This window comes from Engystomops pustulosus, chromosome 9, assembly GCF_040894005.1.
Source record: "Engystomops pustulosus chromosome 9, aEngPut4.maternal, whole genome shotgun sequence".
Lineage (NCBI taxonomy): Eukaryota > Metazoa > Chordata > Amphibia > Anura > Leptodactylidae > Engystomops > Engystomops pustulosus.
The window spans coordinates 90668808-90676293 of record NC_092419.1 but is presented as its reverse complement, the minus strand read 5'-3'; the positions used below and the strand labels follow the sequence as shown (position 1 = coordinate 90676293).

Here is a 7486-nt window from a genome sequence, read left to right as displayed (position 1 = left end):
CTGTATATTTCGGTCTAGTATATATTTGTACTCTGAAGCATAATGTGCAGGATGGGGATGGATTTATGTATATGGGGCCTAATCTTAAATTTGCACCAAATCCCACTGGAGTCTGGTTATGATTGCTGGCAGATAATTTGCGCTGCACAGTACAATATTTTTGCTGGTGAGACTCTGCCATCAACATAGATTTACCCAATTAAAAATAATCCCTAATACAAACGTAATAGTTATTATTATTAACCCCTTCAAGCGGAGGTGACATGAGGGGGGAAATAGGGGCAATTCCTGGCCGCACAAGCCCTGATAAACACTCCCCAATATGATGAGTATTGTATAGATGTGTTGGCACGTCACTGGGCAGGGATGGCAGGGGAAGTAACGATACAAGATGGGGATAATGTCCAATCAGCCTCCAGGATTAGAAAACTGACTGCAACATTTCAGATATAACAAAGGTGTCTGAGAGTAAAACTGTTTTGGTTGCTCACGGAAACCAATCAGCACTCAGCTTTCATTTTGCAACAGCAGTTTATAAACTGAGAGCTGAGCTCTGATTGGTTGCCATGGGGAACTGAAAAAGTATTCTGTCACACACTTCTGATACACGTCTTTATTTTGATGTTATTTATCAGTAACTTCTTCACTGAAAAGCTTGATAGCAAAATAATGCAGCGGTCATATCCCCTCAGCGTCATAGCCCCTGCTGCTTGAAACCATCAGAAGGAAACTATCACCTAAAACTGACCAATTAGAGACAAGATGATGAAGCCCCGCCCACTGGAAATTGACCAATCAAAAGTAAGATTATGCTGAAAGTGACCAATCAGAAGCAGTGTTATACAACTGTGCCCAATTGAATTGTCTTGGTTATGATGTCACAGCCACCTGGAGCCAAAGAATTGTAAACAAGGCTGTGCGGCCATATTTCCCCCCACAGCAACCAATCAAGAGCCAGATGGTACAGGCCTGCCACCCAATTTGGGTAAAAACTCCAGCGCACAGCCAGTGGGGAGCGACCAGCCAGAGGTGCTGCGACCATAGGATGTCTACAGGAGCCACATGAGACCAGGAAAGGACAGAGAAGACATCAACTAAAGAGGAAGAATAATTCACAGGTCACTTATATGTTTTATCCATTGTAAATAGGATGTTCTATGTTGTGAGGAGCCATTAGATAGGGAGATTATGGGGGGACACTGCTGCTACATACTGTATGGGGGACACAGCCACTGCCAATGGGGGAGGGGAGGGTAAGAACACAGTCCCATTGCCATAGGTGCTAGTGTCTTGGTGCTAGTAGGGATCAGTGGGTACGGGCACAGTGCTGCTAAAAGCAATATAGGAGTGGGGAGCCACTACAAGTGGGAGTGGGTAAGGGCACATTGCTGCTGCCAAAGTGGCGGGTATGGTTATGAATACAGTGCTGAGGCCTAGTAAAAAAAGGTGCCATTCAGGGGCGGACGGGAGGGCCTAGGGCCCACTAGTGAAATAGATTCTGGGGGCCCACCTACTGTTAGTGTTTGTCATGATTAAGAGCGGAGTCTCCGCTCGAAACGCGTAGACATTAAGACGCAATAATACATTGGAACCTTTTTTGGATACGTGCAAAATAAAGCCTTGTTGAATTGGAATTTGTGGCTGGACCGTGACCTTCTTATTTGGAGTACTACAGTGGCCTAAGCAGCGAGGTGGTCCCTGCCGACCAAACTTCAAGTGCCCATTATTAGAGGAGGTGAGCTGGTGTTTTCTTTTTCTGTGTAAAATATTATAGGCCCACCTACTGCTACATGGAAATGTTACCTGTATATTCTAAGGTTACGTTCATAGAATGTGTTTTCATTGCGTTTTGAAAGGCACAAAACATCCGTCAGGTATAATAGATCCCAAAACACATCAGTATTAATGATAGTAAAAAGTATATTGAGATGTGTTTGTGCAATGCGATGCAAACATATAGGGGCAGATTTACTTACCCGGACCATTCGCGATCCAGCGGTGCGTTCTCTGTGGTGGATTCGGGTCCGGCAGGGATTCACTAAGGTAGTTCCTCCGAAAAAAATCCCTGGTAAAATACCTATCCCAGTAGCGCAATCCCCGAAAACATCTGAATTTCCAACGGAATTGCGTCCGCGGACCCTTAGTAAATAAGTCACACAGTGTACTTACTGCATGGTGATTGGGTGCCATAGATCTCTATGAGGGTCCTGATCTGGCCTCAAATTGTAGATCCAGGTCACGGCCCCCATTATGGTTGTGTGCATGAGGCCTAAGGGTGCAAAGGGAAAAGCTAACTTACCTGTTTTATATTGTGGCTGAGACTTTGATGTGTATCATAAGTTATTCTAAATTATTTATTCACAGATCATTACTATAGTCCTGTAGACCTGCACAAGATCTTCATCCCTGAAAACCTGCACATGACATTTTCGGCTCCATGCATTAGCGAAGATTCTCGGCTCCACGCATCACCGAAGAACTGTAAACCTGAACCTGATCCGCACAAGACCTTCAAGACTCCCCTCATCACTGAAGACCTGCACAAGACCTTCAAGACTCCCCTCATCTCTGAAGACCTGCAAACCTGAGCCTCAGAAAATTCAGCGCTCCTGAAGCCAGACTCCAGAACTTCTGCCGTAGGCCCAAAGGAAAGCAAGGACTCCACAACGATGAAAAAGAATTACATGAGTATTTTTAGAGATTACCCTACTCAAATCATGCCCTGTCAGCAAGGTGTTCTCAGCAGCTGTGCCACCTCCGCCATGACTATGCGCTGAAACCCAACTCATCAGAACCACAATGCGTGGCACTTGAAGGTGCAGATAGTTTGCTCTGTACTTTAAAAGGGTTGTCCACTTTGAAGGAAATCCACCACTCAGGTAGACACAATTAATGCTAAATACACTTACTGGTCGGCCTTTTCTAATGCACTCCAGAACATATCTTGATTAGTCCCGAAACACCTTTATTACGAAAGAAAAATTTGACTTTTCAAACTATGCAAATTAGTGGCGGGGGCTCCTGTGGACATCACACAGGCGACCCGGCACTCTATCAGTTGCTAATTATGCACGCCTACTGCATGTTATCTACTAACGCCATTCCCCGAGAGCCAGTGACGTTACCCAGCTCTCGGAAGGTTTTGTGATGACACGGCTGCTGCTTAACAGGGACGGGGACCACGCATGTGGGAGGCTTCACAAGAGCTGGGTGACATTACGTCTCTCGGGGAGGGGGACAGAAGTGGGTAGACATGATATCACGCAGTACGTGTGCATAATTAGGAACTAAAAGAGCTCCAGGCCACATGTGTGACATCCGCAGGAGCGTCCGGTGCTGATTAGCATATTGTATAAAGTCGATTTCTTAATGCAATCAAATTTAATGTTTCGGGACTAATAAAGATATGTTCTGGAGTGCGCGAAAAAAGTCCAACCAGTAAATGTATTCAGTTTAACTTGTGCTAGGTGTCCTTTAAGCAAATTTAAGCAAATAATTAATATTGTTTGGTTAATGAAAATATATATAATTTTCCAATATAATTTGTATCAGTTCTTTGTGATTTTTAAGATCTCGGCTTGCTGTCAGTTTAATGTAATTCATTAGGAAGCTTCATTGTTTACTTTGGTCCATGGTCATGTCAGGCACCTGTGTGGCATCACATGACCGATGTTTATCCACATGAGTTACATAATAATACTTCCTGTTAAAGGGCATTAAACAGACAAGCAGAGATGTTGAAAACCATGAATTGATACAGAAATTATAATGGAAAATTGTATACATTTTCATTACACAAACAATATCCATTGTTTACTGAAATTTTCTTTAAGTGGACAACCCCTTTAAGTTCTCTTCCCACCAGTTCATTTCCCTTTGTCCATTTTTCTGCCCTCCATTTTCACCTCACATGGACATTCACTAGGTGATGGTGTGAGGTGGAAAAGCAGGGTAAGGTAAGGAGATTTGGGCTTCGGGTATATTCAGGATGGAGGGGGCACAGCACTTGCAACTGAGAATTGCTCTATATTGGTGGTTCTATTGTTAAAAAAAAGTTTTTATGCCCTTATTAAAGTTTTCCAGATCTCAACAATGTATTATATAATGTGATACAGAACATGGTATATGCACAGTTGTGGTGAAAACAGCCTAGGGACCCTCCCCCAGCATAACCAACACACAGATTAACCAATAACAATACGGTAACACATCGCCCATACATAATAATACACATAGCGATACTGACCAACGACACGTTCTCAATTTTGTTATATTATGAATTCTACATTAGCTGATGGACAAGACTAAAAATCTGATATGTAGTACAGGATGGAGACAACCGTCTGCGGCTCCGGCTCGACTGCCCTTTTCTTTGAGTGGCCCCTCAATGTTGGGAAATGGGCGGAGGACATTGTCTCCATTAGAATGGGCCTCCCTGGTGCTGGACTCCTCTACCAGAATCTTAGCGGACGGTGATATCACCAGACCCTAGACATGTAGTGGATGTGCGGTGTATATGCACTCAGGGGCGAACTATACGTACAACAACATATCAGTAACATGGGCACTTTATACCTGGATGTGTCCACAGCTTTTCTTTTTAATAAACAATTTTATTAACATTTTTGGCGGCACATAGACAATAATAAAGTACAGTAACACATCATGACATACAGAACATGATACATGACAGTAGTTGTGATACCAACAGCCCAGGCCAAATCCTCCTCCCTCTCCCAGCATAACCAACAAAAGGAATAACCAATAACAATACGGCCACACATCGCCCATTATATACTCATGCAGATAGTGATACCAGCCAATGACATGTTTTAGGATCAGAATCCTAAAAATAGTTAACCATTTTTGGCAGCACATAGCAATAATGAAGTACAGTAACACATAATGACATACACTACATAATATATGCACATAACATTCTGATAAGCCATGAATTCTACATTTGCTGTTGGACAAGACTAAAAATCTGATATGTAGTACAGGATGGAGACAACCGTCTGCGGCTCCGGCTCGACTGCCCTTTTCTTTGAGTGGCCCCTCAATGTTGGGAAATGGGCGGAGGACATTGTCTCCATTAGAATGGGCCTCCCTGGTGCTGGACTCCTCTACCAGAGTCTTAGCGGACGGTGATATCACCAGACCCTAGACATGTAGTGGATGTGCGGTGTATATGCACTCAGGGGCGAACTATGCGTACAATAACATATCAGTAACATGGTCACTTTTTCTCGGATGTGTCCACAGCTTTTTTATTTAATAAGCAATTTTATTAACATTTTTGGCAACACATACTGTAGGCAATAATGCAGTACAGTAACACATAATGACACACAGAACAACCAATGACAATATACATTTTCACATAGTATCACTAACTCTATTAGTATCTGGATGGGCTGACAGCTTATACAAGTCTTATGATCCCAGTCTATTCTCCTCCATGACTCCTCTACGTCCTATGGGCAAGATGTAGATGCCACAACCTGTGGATATGTCCACAGTTCCCATAAGATTCTAATAAATTATAAATTTGGATAATTGAATAAGTAAAATTGAACCACCAGACCGATAGATTTTGATAATATGGTGATATTTTATCCCTGAACCATAATGTGATTTGAGTGATGGTAATCTCTGAACAATGCTGTGGAATGTTGTCCTCCTATAAGTAATAACCAATGTGAGTCAACGAGGGTTGGACCTTGATTGTTATTGACTTGCAATGTTATGAGATTGTTAAATGAATGATCATATATTGTGAAAAATAAAACTCAATTTCCTTGTATCTGATATCTCTGTTTGTACACACTTAATGCTTCTAGTACTAATGCTCTCATTGTATGTACACTGCTTGTATATAGAGGTTGTACCATTAGGATGGTCAGTGGTGCAACAAGACTGCAAGGGGCCCCGATGCAAAATTAGGAATCGAGCCCCATATACCTAAACTTCGCTGATCCTTCCCATGTCACAAATGAAACTTTGGAATACACAAATTCCATAAATAGGCTCCAAAAATATACACATATACACTCAGGGGCGTAAATACAGAGATAGCAGCCCTAGCAGCTGCTATGGGGCCCGGCATCCAACCTGACACACTGAAGAGTGGAGGATGTGCACCATTATATACATACTACGCTGCACATTGTACAGCATAATGGGGCACATTCACTAAGAACATTGCAAGCTGCACTATGTACAGTGTGCAGAGGGCACCAGATTCATGTATTGTGTCACCCATTCTTCCTGAATCTGGTGCCCCCTGCACTGCCCCAACAGAGTGCACCAACTTTATTTTTGGGTGTGCGACACTTCTGTCAGACTTTGCATGTTAAATGTGGTGCACGGTCCGACTCTGCACTGGAGCGCCCATTTCAGTGACGAAATTTGTGTCACATGAGGAATAGTGCAGCCACGACACAAAAATGTTGCGTGTGACACATGTGGTGCTGACACTTCTTAACCCCTACGGGACGCAGCCTCTTTTGGCCTTAAGGACGCGGCCCCATTCTTCAAATCTGACCTGTGTCACTATAAGTGGTTATAGTTTTGGAACGCTATGAGATATCCAGGGGATTTTGAGATTGTTTTCTCGTGACACATTGTACTTCAAATTAGTTTAAAAATTTGGATGAAATCTTTTGCGTTTAGTCATGAAAAAAAACAAAATTTGGCAAAAATTTGGAAAAATTCTTTATTTTCAACATTCTAAATTCTCTACTTTTGATTCATAACTTACATTTCCCAAATGTCTGCTTTATGTTGGCATGGTTTTTTAAGATTCCACATATTTTACTAGAATGTTATGAGGCTCAGAATTTAGGTATCATTTTTCACATTTTTTGTAAAATCACCAAAACCTGTATTAGATGAACCTGCTCAACTTCTAATTGACACTGAGAGGCCTAAATAATAGTGAGACTCGTAAATTACCCCATTGTGGAAACTACACATCTCAACGTATGAAAAACCACTTTTAAGAAGTTTGTTAACCCTTTACGTGTTTTATAGGGGTTAAAACAAAATGGAGGTGCAGTCTGCAAATTGTAATATTTGTTCACAATACACCCATTTTGGGTGGAAAATTAAACATTTACAATGGATTAAATGAATAAAGGCTCCACAAAGTTTGTTACCCAATCTCTCCCGAGTACAGTGATACCCCATATGTGGTGGTAACCTGCTGTATGGGCGCACGGCCGGGCATAGAAGGGAAGGAGGCGCCATCCAGATCAGATTTGCTATGTCACATTGTACAGGCTATAATTTTTTTCTTTTTTTAATGTGGACCTATAGGGGCTTATTTCTTTTGCCACATGAGATGCACTTTTCTGGTAATTTGGGGGAATCTATAGGCTAATTGGTGAGATTTTATTAACTCTTTGTTGGTGGAGGAAATGAGAATCATCACTTTTCAGGAAGATTTTTATGGGGTTTTTTTTGCCTGTTTACCATACCATAA

At 42.1% G+C, this 7486-nt stretch overlaps 1 long non-coding RNA gene across 1 annotated transcript; it reads left to right on the top strand.

Annotated features, from left to right (window-relative positions):
- The first annotated feature begins 574 nt into the window (after window positions 1-574).
- Window positions 575-5811, top strand: LOC140077348 (uncharacterized). Its single transcript, XR_011849770.1, has 2 exons — window positions 575-1118; window positions 2365-5811. It is a non-coding gene; the product is annotated as an uncharacterized lncRNA (long non-coding RNA).
- The last annotated feature ends 1675 nt before the right edge of the window (window positions 5812-7486 follow it).